The 13,857-nt window shown below is 52.7% G+C and overlaps 1 protein-coding gene across 1 annotated transcript in view; it reads left to right on the plus strand.

The window, feature by feature from the left end:
- The first annotated feature begins 7,431 nt into the window (after positions 1-7,431).
- LOC134428311 (discoidin domain-containing receptor 2-like) overlaps positions 7,432-13,857 on the plus strand; it is a 65,549-nt gene continuing 59,123 nt past the window's right edge. The window contains exon 1 of the mRNA XM_063174966.1: positions 7,432-7,494. The gene's annotated coding sequence lies outside the window, so the exon portion shown is untranslated. The remainder of the gene's footprint in view (positions 7,495-13,857) is intronic.

The following is a 13,857-nucleotide window of genomic DNA, read 5'->3' on the forward strand; positions in this document are numbered from 1 at the left end:
CCACGTGAAAAGAAAGATCCAGTCAAGCGGTGGCTGCTCCTCTGTGCTGGCATCATCCTCATCCAGGTGTTAATTGAGGCTCCTGAGCAGGAGAGGCCGCCTGGGGGGCAGAGCCCTGCTGAGAAACTGCCCTGGGCAGCAGCAGCGTCACCTCAGAGAGCTGCTGGGCTGGCACAGAACTGCTCCAGAGAGCATCCAGGTACTGCAGGAACCATCTCAGAGAGCACTGAGCTACTGCAGAACACCCAGCTCCTGCAGGAACCATCTCAGAGAGCACCCAGCTCCTGCAGGAACCATCTCAGAGAGCACCCAGCTCCTGCAGGAACCATCTCAGAGAGCACCAAGCTCCTGCAGGAACCATCTCAGAGAGCACCAAGCTCCTGCAGAACCATCTCAGAGAGGACTGAGCTACTGCAAGAACCATCTCAGAGAACACCCAGCTCCTGCAGAACCATCTCAGAGAGCACTGAGCTACTGCAGAACACCCAGCTCCTGCAGGAACCATCTCAGAGAGCACCCAGCTCCTGCAGGAACCATCTCAGAGAGCACCAAGCTCCTGCAGAACCATCTCAGAGAGCACTGAGCTCCTGCAAGAACCATCTCAGAGAACACCCAGCTCCTGCAGAACCATCTCAGAGAGGACTGAGCTACTGCAGAACACTCAGCTCCTGCAGAACCATCTCAGAGAGGACTGAGCTCCTGCAGGAACCATCTCAGAGAGCACCCAAATTCTGCAGGAACTATCTCAGCACTGAGCTCCTGCAGGAACCATCTCAGAGAGCACTGAGCTCCTGCAGGAACCATCTCAGAGAGCACCCAAATTCTGCAGGAACCATCTCAGAGAGCACCCAAATTCTGCAGGAACCATCTCAGAGAGCACTGAGCTCCTGCAGGAACCATCTCAGAGAGCACCCAGCTCCTGCAGGAACCATCTCCCCTGCAGCTCCAGGGCACCAGGCACAGCTGCTGTGCCACAGCGAGCCTGGAGCCATCCCAATGCTGCCTGCAGAGCCAGCTCCTCCTGGGCACAGCTGCCCTGGCCCTGTACACTGGCTGGGGGCTCCTGCACATCATCTCTGGGCTCCTGCACATCATCTCTGGGCTCCTGCACATGGGCTGGTGGCTCCTGCAGCCCTCCCAGGGACACTGTGACTCTGCTGGGTGCCACAGGCCAGCAGTGGCCACCAGAGGTGTTGATGAAAGCCCAGCAGCAAGAGCTGGGCAGTTTTTCCTGCTGATTTGGTGGTGACTGTGATTAGAGACTGTGGTTTCCACCAGCTGCAGGAATTAGAGTTACCCTCCTGGCTGGGTTTGGGCTGTGCTGACCTGCCTGGCACTGCTGCATGACCTGTATTTTCATGTTGTAATTTGGTGTCAGCTGTCAGGAGTTCAAACAGAGTAGCTGAGCTCTCAAACAGAGAGCAAAGCTCCCCTGCACTGTTCTGCCTCGGTAACACTAAGAATAAACTGCTAAATTCTGATTTTCAGAGTGATTTTTACAATGTAGATTTTAAAATTAAGATTTTCTGGCCATCCTAGGGAAATAAATCTGTCCAAGCAGGAAGGACAGTGGGGTGGGAGCCATGGCATGGCCTGGACTGAGGCACTGGGAGAGATCCATCAGCCTGGGGTGGATGATATGGCTCTAGTTGGGGACATGGGGCAGCACATGAGCCCAACACTGGGAGAAACCTGGGAGATCCCTAAAACCCTGGACATGCTGAGAAAAAGGGTTGATGGAGGGGTGGTTGAACTAGAAATGACCAGTGGTTCCCTTCTCACCCAGTTCCACCATTTATTCCTGTGTTGGGCAGGGGGTTCTGGGTGGTTCTATGCACAAAACACAGGATTGTCCCAGTTCCAGGGCAGTGCAGGTGTGGGGTTTTGGGGAGACAGGGATGATCTGTGGGAGCTGCACAGCAAGGGCAGCTCAGGCTGGGGCAGCTGCCTCAGGAGTGAAGAAATCTGGGAAAAGAGAGGGAGCCAGGAGTGAAGCAATCTGGCTCAGGAGCTGCTCCTCGGGGCTCCTTGCAGGAAACGCAGAGGGCAGGATTTCCAGGGGATGGTAATTTCAGCTGGGCTGTGTTATCAGACAGCCCCTGGGGCTGGGATTCAGCTGCCTTAATTTGGGCATCCTGAGCAAAGGCTGAGTGAGGCCTCCTGGCATTTCCCCGGCCCAGGCTCTGGGAAGAGGCTGCCTGGGGAAAGGCCCATGGAACCCCTTCTCCCAGCCATGCCAGACTCATGTCTGCCATGTATCAGGGCTTCCCCACGAAATTCATCCCCAAACACACCAGGTTGTGTCTGTGCAGCCCAAGCTTTGCCCTCCAGCTCTCCAGCCCAACCATCCACTCTGCAGAACAGCTCCAAACCTCTGCCAGGTTGCTCAGAGCTGTGTCCAGCCCAGCTCTTAAAATCCCCAAGCCTGGAATCTCACCACCTCCCTGGCCAATCTCTTACACTTGCCTGGCATTCAATTCCAATTGATTCCACACCACATGGTGACAGAGCTGGTGGGCCTCACCCAGCTGTTCACTGAGCAGTGTCCCAGAGAGCAGGTGTTTTCTTGGGAACAAGCAGTTATTTCCTCAGGTCTGGATAAAACCAGGACTCAGAGGTTTTGTGGTGCCCCACAGCAGGCAGGTGTGAGCCAGGGATGGAGGAAAATGGTGGCACAGGCAGTGATTGCACAGGAGGGGTGGCAAAGCTGAATGCAGCACTGCAAGGAGAGCAGGGGGCTGCTGCAGCCCATGGTGAACAAAGAGATCTGTTTGCCTAAAAAAAACCCCAAACAAACAAAAACAAACAAACACAAACACTCACCAAACCCCCCAAAAATAACCCCCCCAAAAAAACCCCAAAAAACCAAACCAAACCAAAAAAAACCCCAAAACCCCACCCCAAAAAACCAACCAAACAAAAAAAAGAACACAACCAAAAAAAAACCCCGAAAACCTCCCAAAAAATTCTACTGGGGAAAAAGAAAATTAAAAGCCAAGGCACTATCTGGATTAAGGAGCAGCTGGTACACAACTTCTGCAAGTGGTGATTCAGGATGAGCCCTTTAGAGGATCTCCTTTGTGTAATGAGGGGAGAACACACAAACACAAGGAAGGATTGTGAAGTTCTGTAAAATTCAGAATATATAAATGATGTTGGAAATAGGAAGAACTTTTAGCAATGGTGCTGGTGTTGAGGTCTCTCAAAGGCAAGGTCTTTCCCCAAGCCCAGCACATGCAGAAGCATCACGAGAGGGCAGCAGAGACAGAGCTGAGCAGGACACGCAGGCGGGGCCGGCAGGGCTCCAGACACCCAATCTGAACTGCCATGGCTCAGGTACAAAGCATTGCTGAGGATGCTGCAGAGGAAACCAGAATCTGTCAAAATAAATGAGTGTGCTGGGGCATAACTCAGCAGAATAGACACAGATCCCTTAAATAGAACATCCCCCATCCCTGGGTTCCATAGGTGGGAGGTTTTATTGTTCAAACATGGTGAGATGGTGAGCTGGGGTAAAGCACAGGCTGCCTTCACCAGCTGCCAGACACTGAGAGCTGAACAAAGCCTCCAAAAATATGTTTCAGACCTGGGAACTGGGATAAGCTCCATAGAATGGCACTGACTGAAATTACAGTCAGTCTACTGCATGAAGTCTGGTGGTTCCTGTCATGGCCAGGCCCTCCTGGCTGTTACATTTCTGTTTGCCACAAGATTTGCTTTTGGCAGGGTGCAGCAGGGCCAGGACAGCTCGGGTGAGGGCAGGAGTGAAGGAGCTGCTAGGAACTCACATCCCTGTCCACAGCTCCGTGCTGGCAGTGAGCCCATCCCATCCCATCCCATCCCATCCCATCCCATCCCATCCCATCCCATCCCATCCCATCCCATCCCATCCCATCCCATCCCATCCCTGCCCAGCCCTGCTGCAGCTTCTCCCAGGCCTGTGCATCACCCAGGCCATTCAGAGACATGTCCCAGCTGCAGCTGAGTGCACAGGGGCTGAGACAGCCCCAGGATGGCTTTGGGAGCCATGGGATGCCCTGGAAGGATGAGGCACCTGTGCTGCCCCCCGCACGGCAAAGCCCTGTATCCAAACAGGCTCTGTGGCAGGGACATGCCAGGACCCATTCCCTGCCCTGCTCAAGGCTTTGGCTCCTGTCCCTTCTCTGTGGGGGAAGCCCTTTGTATCCCAGTGGCCTCCACTCCCACATGGGCTCAAAACTTGTTTCCCTCCTTCCTCCTCCCCAGAGCTCCCAGTTCCCTGTTCTGTGCTCCAGAGCGTTTCCAATCGGTGCCACAGCCCCTTCTTTCCTCACACATCCCCTCCCTCCAACCTCTTTCCTGGTCTCCTTAGGCCACCTCAGACCCCTCATCCTGCTGCCAGAGCCCCCCAGCCCTGGGCACAGAGACCTTGGCTCCAGCACATGTCCCTGCTGGTAAAACCCCTTGGCCTTTAAGCAAACAGCATCACACAGATGTGTGCTGGGAGCAGCCCTGGGACATTCCCACCTGGAGCCACCCCTGGGGAGGGTGAGGGAAGCAATACCCCAAAGCCAGGCCAGGGACCATTCTGGGAGATTGCCATTACATGTGATCACCTTTGTGACCCAGCAGTGTCCCCACGAGTGGCTTAATTTAGAACTAAAGATGTGTCCTACACTGGAGATCCTAATATTGGCTTAGATTTGATATCAAGAAAAATTTGTTCTTCTCTGAAAGGATGGTCAGGGATTCAGACTTGCTGCCCAGAGCTGATGTCGCCATCCTTTTTCAAAAAATGTGTAGGCGTGGTACTTGGGGACATAGTTTAGTGGTGAGCACAGTGCTGCTGGGTTAATGATTGATTTTGGAGGGGTTTTCCACCCTTGATGTTTGTATGACTCTGTGCAGCAGCCCAGAGTTGCTCCTAAAGGGGCACCTTGCTCCATATGTCACTAATCCTACAACAGGAACCCCTGACTGCCCCCATGCCCATCCAGACTGGACCTGGAGCTGCTCAGCAGTTTTTCCCAGGGAGATGTGAGAATATTTTTCACATCCTCATTAGCCGAGGAAGCTCTGAGGCAGCTTCTTGACTCTCCATCAAACATAGGAGCCAGTTCCCTTCCCCTCCTGCCACACAAGGGCACCAGAGCTGCTCCCTGTGGGTGTGTGCCATGGGAATTACAAACACAGCTGCTTTCTTCAGGGGTGCGTTTCACCCCCTGGCTCACTCCCAGCTGCACTGCTGATGTCTCAGGAGCATCATGGAGAACATATTAAAGTGTTTCTTCATTGCTTTGCCTCACCTAGATATTACATGCTGCTCTACTCCCTTGCACAGCTGGCTGTCTGAAAGGGGAGGCTGAAAATGCTGCTGTAAATAAGGCTTAGAGAGGAGACAACAGCCAGGGGAAATGATAAGAATGCAATAAATCAATGAGCAACCCAGTGAAGACATTGCAGGGTCTGTGCCTCTCTTTGCCTCGTAGCAGCAAAGAGCCACTTGACAGACTTATAAGCCATAGTATTGAAAACTGGTTTGTGTACACTTATATAGCAAAAAAGGAGCTCAAATTCTTTATGGGAGACAGAAAGTTTGGTTGTTATGACCACAAGATTACCTGAAAACCCAGGGTTTCTGATTCCAGGAGCAAAACAATGTTCTTTAATGTTATTTGCTATCAAATAGTACCTTCAAAAAGTCCACCTACTCTACACCCAGAGGGTGTGTAGCTCCATCCAGCTGGTTGCTGGCCTAATGCTTTGGCTCTGTTTTCACCTGGTGTACTGGAAACCTCTGAGCACACCTATTACCCAGTAACTGGAATTTCCTTCCTTCCCCTTCTCCTGCTTGGGAGAATTTCCCTCTGCTTCTGCTCACTTTGGTTTGTTCTTGGCCACATGTCTGGACAGCTCCAGGGAAGGGCCCATCTCCCCTGGCAGCAGCACAGAAAGAGGATGGAATCCCAAAATTTGATGAGAGGCTGCTGTAATGGAGGCCCTGGTCATCCTCAGGGGCCACCACCAGCATGTGCCAGTGCTGGCCAACAACACCAAGAGCCACCTTGGCTTTGGTGATGGGACCCTTGTGGGTGTGGTGGTCACCTGGGCTGGGTGGCAGGGACTGGGCACCAAAGGGGACTCAGGGACAGGGCAGTGACCTGAGGTATAAGGGGGAAGAGGGAGACATGGCAGGGCTGAAAATAAAGGAAATAACCTGGGAATGTGACAGGGGACACAGCACAGCCCTGGGACAGGGGTGGTGACCTGGGAACATGGAGGCACACAGGGGCCACAGATCAGCCCTGAGACACCTGGGATGCAGCAGGGCCCTGGGAAATGTGGGGACACAGAGTGACGGTGAGGCACATGGAGGCACACATGGAGGGGGACATGAAGGAGCTGTGAGGCACAATGGGGGCAGTGAGGCACACGGGGGGACAGTGAGGCATATGAGGGGACAGTGATGCACATGAGGGGACAGTGATGCACATGAGGGGACAGTGAGGCACATGGGGGGCAGTGAGGCATATGAGGGGACAGTGAGGCACATGAGGGGACAGTGATGCACATGAGGGGACAGTGAGGCACATGGGGGGCAGTGAGGCACACGGGGGAACAGTGAGGCGCATGGGGGGACAGTGAGGCACATGGGGGGACAGTGAGGCATATGAGGGGACAGTGAGGCACATGGGGGGACAGTGAGGCACATGAGGGGACAGTGAGGCACATGGGGGGACAGTGATGCACATGAGGGGACAGTGAGGCGCATGGGGGGACAGTGAGGCGTATGAGGGGACAGTGATGCACACGGGGGGACAGTGATGCACATGAGGGACAGTGATGCACACAAGGGGACAGTGAGGCACATGGGGGGACAGCCATCCCACAGGGTGCACAGGGGCGTGAGCGCACAGCCGTGATGCACAGGGCACATGGAGGGACTGCGATGCACAAGGACCATGGATGCACAACCCCAGTGCTTGGGAGACCTGAAAGGACTCTGATGGACAGGGGATATGGCTGCACAGCCCTGGGACACAGGGGACATGGAAGGACCCCAACGCACAGGGGACGTACGGGTGCTCAGCCCTGAGGCACAGGGGACATGGAAGGACTTTGATGCACAGGGGACGTGGTTGCTCAGTCCTTCGGCACAGGGCACATGGGTGGTAGTTCACAGTCCTGGCACTCGGGGGACATGGAGGGACGCTGATGCACAAGGGAGGTGAAAGGACTGTGATGCACAAGGCACACACGGGTGCCCAGCGCGGCGCTCGGGGGACACGGAAAGGCTCCAGGGCCCAAGGCCCCGGCGGCTGCCCGGCCCGGCCCGGCCCGGCCCCGCCACGCTCCCGCCCCGCTGTCCCGTTGCCGTAGCGACGCCTCCCGGCGGCCCCGGCCCGGCGCGGCCGCTTTAAGAGCGCGGCGCCCGCGGCCGCCCCCGCCTGCCCGCCCGCCCGCCGGAAGGGGCCGCGAGCCCGCGCCGCCGCCGCCCGGCCTGCCCTGCCCCAGGTAAGCGCCGGGGCCGCCCCGCCCTGCCCGGCTCCCAGCCCGGCTCCCGGCCCGGCTCCCCGCGGGACCGAGCGGGGGCGGCGCGGCCGCTGCGGTCCCGCCGCGGTCGGAGCGCGGGGCCGCCCCCGGGGCGCCGCTCGCTGGCGCCCCGCGGGGCTCCCGGTGTGCCGAGGGTGCCGCGGAGCCGCTGCGGGGCTCGGTGGGTGCCGGGCGGTGTCCCCGCTGGGCCGGGAGAGGCCGGGCCGGGCTCCCGGGGTGCCCCGGGCTGTGGGCGGCCGCGCCGGGCTCGGTCCCCGCGGAGCCCCCGAGGCTGTGGGGGCGCTGCCCGGGACCGCGCGGGGCTCGGGCGGGGATGTGCCCGGGAGCCCCGCGAAGAAAAGCGAGTGCTGGGCTTTGTTCTCCGCCCCGGCCGGGGGTTCCCGGCGGGGTGCGGGTCCCCCGGGCCGCTCCGGCCCTTCCCGCCCGGGCCGGTGCCGTGCCCCGCCGGCGGTGCTGGGCTGTGCGCGCTGCGATGGAACCGCGGTGCGGGCGGGTTTGTTCGGCTCGGCTCCCGCGATCTGGCTCTGCCTCGCAACTTTGGGAGTTGGGCACTCGTGCTGCCTCATGGCTCGTTTGCCTGGGGTTTTTCTCCCTGTGAAAAAAAGAGCTTTCCATATTTCTTTTCCTTAAGCAGACCTCTGTGTGAAAACTTTGGTTTAAAAATTTTATTGTAGCCTTTGTTGGTTTATGCCACTGCTTGTTCGTTGGTGTGTTTCCCCATCCATTTTTTTGTGTTGGATGTGCTGCTCCTTTGGCTCCTCTGCCTTCTAAATACTCTTTAATGGAGCGGTAAGATGGGGAAAAGATAAAATATGGGAATCCGGGACTGTTTTGTGTCAGCTTCTCTAATTGAAATGTTGTAAGCCAAAGGGGAAAGAAAAGAAAAAGTGATCAAGTGGACATCAGGGCACTTTGCTTTGTTGGAGGCAGAGAGGAAAAACTTATGAGGGAATGACTGAGATTTTGTTTCACTTTATTTCTCTTCTTTTGAGGCTGAAAGATAAACAAGCATTTTGAAATGCTTTGGTGTAAAATGCCGAGCTCTTCATTTTCTCTTCAGCTGACTCCATTAAAAAAAAAATCTTTAAAAAAAAAGTAGAAGCAGCTCTGTAGTTGTGGAGCCAGCAGCAGTGGTGTGTGTGGGCAGAGGCCTTGCTGCTCTTCCATCAGCCGTCCCTGCCTTGTCTCTGAGGACTATAAAATTAGAAAGGCTCCGATGTCCATTCAGTCTGATGTCTGGGTAATGTGGGCTGTGGAAATCAAGAGGAGTTCTCTGTGAATTAACTGCTGTGCTGCCCGTGGCTTGCTCAGCCTGTGGGTTCTGGCCTCTGGTGTATAATTAGGAAAGTAATTGTATTTTAAGAAGCCCTAAATCTATTATCCAGGTGTGTGCTTCTCCCCTGGGCAGGTATCAGGTGGTGTGAGCTTTCTTTTGCTGCGAGCAAATGATCTCTATCCTTCTGATGGTCACAAGCTGCAGTCTGACATTTGCCGTGTCTTAGAACCACTGAGTTTGAGTTGGAAAGGATCTTTGAATCTTTTCTAGTCCAACCCTCCTGCAGTGAGTAGGAATATATTCAACAGTCCCTGGTTGCTCCAAGCCCCATCCAGCCTGGCCTTGGATAATTCCAGGGGTGGGGCAGCCACAGCTTCTCCGGGCACTCTGTGCCAGGGCCTCCCCACCCTCATTTCAAAAAACCTGCTTTCTCATATCTAATGTACATTAGAAGCTTTACCCCTTATCCCACTTAACTTAAAAACTTTAAAACTTCCAAGAGCGAGACTTGAGGCTTCCTGTGCTCTTCCTCCCCTGGAAATGGCCCAGGTCATCTCCTCCTTGCCCAGAGCTGTCTCCTTACCTGTCCTAGGAGTTTTTGCCTTTCCAATTCCAGTCAGTGTCCAGGAAAGCTTTTATTTGCTGCATCTTTCCTGAATTTGCTTTATGTGCACACTGAGAAGCCTGGCCCTGGAGAGCACAGGTCTGTGGTGAGGGGTGGAGAGCCAAGAACAACTCCAACTGGCTGTAATTGAAAACTGTCAGCTCTGCAGCGAAGGAGGATGTTCAGAGCATGTGGCCCCTTGGATAACACCAAGTGGAGAATCGGATCGTCAGTTCTAAAGAAAGCCAGAATGCCCAAATCCTGGGGAGTTCTGTTGGGGAGCTCAAAGGTGAGATGTCAGAGGGCTCTGGATGGATTTCCTTCAGAGTGTTGTCCTTCTGCACCATCTGCTGTGGTTGCTGTTCTGGAGATGTCCTAAAGTGACTTAGAACATCCAAGCCATGGTGTCTTGGAGAAGTCTGCTCGTTCTAGGTGTCTTGCCCTTCCTTCCCTTCAAGGTGGCTGTTTCCTGGGGAGGTTGGGTGCACTGGGGATCTGTGCCCTGGCGTGGCCAGCAGAAGGTTTTTGGGTTTCTAGCAGAAGGTTTTTGGGTTTCTAGCAGAAGGTTTTTGGGGTGACAGGACAACAGTGTCCCTGCCCAGGTGTCAGGTGCATTGGGAAACTCCTGGCTGGGCTGAGGCAGCACGGGGCAGGTGGGGCATGGGGGAGAGGAGGAGGAGGTTGGAATTTGGGAGAGGGGCAGTTCTAACAGCTCACCATAGCAGTAAACAGCACAGAATAGCTGTTTCTGCCCAGTGTGGGTGAACTTCATGCAGTGCCTCAGTAAGCTTGTGGGTGAAATTCCCTATTTCATTCCCCAGTGTGCTGCCATCCTCCTGGGCTGTTGTATCTGCTGGTGTTTGCCAGACATTGCCTAAACTGCTCTTAAACTGCAGCTGTTTTTGCAGGTTCCCAGTTACTGCACAGTTGTTCTTACTGTGTTTATTTTAGTGGTTATAAACTGATTTTTAAAAAGGACTTGGAACTTGAGCTGGAAAGTCTCCTTTTTCTCCTTCTTTCATGATTTGGTTGAAGAGCTGCACCAGAGGAGCCAGCAGCTGAGCCCTTCAGTATTACCCCCTTTATACTTTGAATTTTCTGAGGTGTGGTTTTCTAGGAATTGGGGGCAGTTGTCCTGTACCTTGATTTTAGTAGTGGACATCAGTTTGGGGTTGGGGTGAGGGGGATGTCTGCTCTTAATTTGGTAAAATTAGAAATTTGGCTGGGGAGTAAAAAGCTTGAAGGAGACTTTTTTTTCCCTCATAACATTTTGTTTAGCCTGAATGTTTGCAGTCAGAGCGATGCATTTCTTAAAGACACAGAAAGCACAAAGCTTTTTCAAGGCAGTTATTTCAAATTGCTGTGAGCTTCACAGTGTCATTTGGAGCTAGAAGGTGCCACCATTGACCAAAAAAGTTGCAGCATCACTGTGATCCTGCATTGTCTGGGGCTAAGTGCCTCACCCTGATTTGCACAGCAGCTTCAACAGCTATGGGCTGAGGTGTTTCTAATTCTTGTATAAAGTAAATTCTTTGCAGAAGTTACTTTATGTATATAGAGTAGCTTTTGTAAGGATGCAAAGTGAGGGAGAACCCAGTGTAATTGACTTTTCTCTCTGCTCTCATGTTAATAAATGTGTTGCCTGATCTTTGTTGCCTTCTGTTTGTTTCAGAGCAGTTACTTCTGCAAGTTGAATTGAAAATGAGTGCTGGAAGTACAGAATAATCCCTTCACTTGGAATAATCCACAGCTGCAAAGAGCCAGGGGCTCAGTCCTGCAGATCTCCTTTGTTAGAGACAGCCTGCCTTTCCCCCCTGCCTCCTGTGTTCGTGCTGAACATTAAACAGTGATTTCTATGCAAGAATTCTAAGGAAAGTCTTTGAAAGCACTTGAATGGCCAGCGAGGAGCAGCTGGGACGGGGTTGCCTGGGAGATGCTGCTGGGAGCAGCTGAGCAGGGTGTGACAGCCTGGAAGGAAGTGAGGGAGGCAGGATGCTGCTCTGATCTTCCCTCCCTCCCTGCTGGGTGTGAGAGAATGGTGGTCCTGCTTCTGGGAGCTCAGGGGATGCAAATGTGACTGGATGTGTGGCACAGGGCTCACTCTGCTCACCACAGGGCCCTGGAGAGCCAAACTGGGAGTGCAGCTGGGAATCTGATGCTGTGCTTTGTCCTGCACTCTGCAGTGCTGCTTCCTCAGGGCTTTCACTGGGCAGCAAAAGGTGTTGAGCATATTGTAGCACAGGGAGCATGTAGGGCTCCTGCAGCATCTGCAGACACTGTGGTGAAATTCTGTTACATCACTTTGAGCAATCTCAGGACAAAGCTGGCATTCCAGGGAGTTTATTGCTTGTTCCTTACTCTTCTGCAGAGCTCACACTGTACTGGTTATTCCTGTCTTCTGGTGCATGTCTTGGGTCCCAGGGAGGACTGTGAGGAAATGCTGAAATACACATCCAGAAATTCAGAGGATATTCTGGTTTACACATTGAGATGATCACTGTTGCATGTTTAATGAATTGCTTTTCTGGATGCTGCTCAGCTTGCAGCTCTGAGTTTCTCCTTGCACTCTTGCAGTGCCTGCTTGAGATGAGTTTTGCTTGAAAATGTGAGTGTTTTCAGGCTGTGGACAATGCAAATAGGATGCTGCAGTTAGGTGTTGGCAAACTGTCCTGTCTGGAGTTGTGTGGGAGGAGAAATGGTTTCTTGGTTGTGTGACCCCAATGGGGAGAAGAGCAGCTGGGGTTTAACAAAGTGGTTAAAATCATATAGGCCCCCAAGTCCTCCAGAGGCTTCTCTCCTTTCCTAGAAGCTTCCTTTAACAAGCTGATTTCTCAGGCTGATTGCTTGCAGATGAGATCATGCAGTGTGTTTTGCAGGGAAAGAATCTGAACTTCGACTGGTGAGCCAGAAAGTTTTAACACGCGAGTCACATGCCCGGTGTCCTCATGGCACACACGGAGCCCCAGGGGCTGTGACAGGGCCACCTCAGGGTGGCTTTGTGCTCCAGCAGAGCTTTCTGAGCACACACAATACCCAGGGATGCTCCAAGTGCTGGGGCTTGCTGCTTGGACAGCAACGGGAGATGATGGCAAGGAAGTATTTCATCTTTCCTGAGCTCTGTTTCTCTCTTTAGTGTGTGTGGGGTTGGGATTAGCCCAAGTGAGGGAAGGCTCTCATCTGCCTTAATTCCACAGACGTTTTGCTGCTGGCTTCAGCAAAGGAATTTATGTAGAATTGATGGTGTTTTTTCTGTTAATGCATGAGAACATTCTGAACAGGGAAGACTTGATGGTGGTGTTCTGCTGCAGAGGATCCCAGCAATCCCTGCTCTCACTCTCAGAAGGGACGCTGGTTTCCATTCCTCTTGATGGCAACTGGGCTACTCTTCCAAAATAATCACAGCCATCATTTGAGAGTGTTGAAAATTAAGCAAAGCTGTTCTGAGGTGATGCTGGGTGGTGTTCCCAGCATAGGGAACTTTTGTTGCCAGCAGCTTTAAAGTACAACCTGTTCTCACAGGCAAGGTAGGAAGGTGCCTTTCTGATGCCAGTGCCTCTTTGTGCCTAAAATCACTTCTTGCCAATCACAAAGTTATTAATTATGCAATGGATTTAGGGTGGGTGGAGTTTTTATTGGCTGCAGAAGTAGAGCCAAAGAGCCACTTGATCCCAATCTCCAAAAAAAATTAACAATGGAGTCAGACTGGGAGGGGAAAGCTTCAAATCCCAAACTTTAAATCTCTCAGCATTTTATGCAACTTGAAGATAGGAATGCATAAGGCAAGATGTGTTAAAACCTCTCACTACTCCATAGCCATGTTCTGCTTGTAGTCTCCTCTCAGTCACTCCTGTGAGCTTTCTTTTTGAAACAAATAATTGAAAGTAGAATTTACTGATCAGCACAGGCTTAATGGTATTTTTTTCCCTGTCACCTAAGCATGTTTGTCCCATGGGAGTTTATCACGAGCTTCTTCTAATATTTAATTTCACACGGGTAGAAAGTCAAGCATGTGAAAGTGGAAAACTGTATGTAGATTATCAAGCTTCATCTGATTTCCTTGAGAGTGTATACTAATGCACGTACTACATACACTAAATATCTGCTTTTTATAGGGTATTATTTTATTCTTTAGGTAAAATAGTTGTGAACACAAGTTGCTTTGGTTCCATGCCCTTACTGGCTATTAATCCCTTTTATTGATGGAAAGCACTGGTAGAGCATTTGTTGCTCTGATGGATGGCAGTGAGGCTGTATATTTTCTGTAGCAGCTCAACCATTTCACCCTTCACTCTGCTGCTGGATGGGATCCTGCTGGGTCTGTCCTCCTGGAGCCTGGCTGATGGTCATCACTGGCAGGGTACATGTGGGAGGTGATGATCTGTGCTCTGAAAAGTGCTGCCTAAACCTTGTTTTGTCCATGAAGCTTTGAGTGTGGAGCTGTTAG

This window comes from Melospiza melodia, chromosome 22 (genome assembly GCF_035770615.1).
Source record: "Melospiza melodia melodia isolate bMelMel2 chromosome 22, bMelMel2.pri, whole genome shotgun sequence".
NCBI lineage: Eukaryota > Metazoa > Chordata > Aves > Passeriformes > Passerellidae > Melospiza > Melospiza melodia.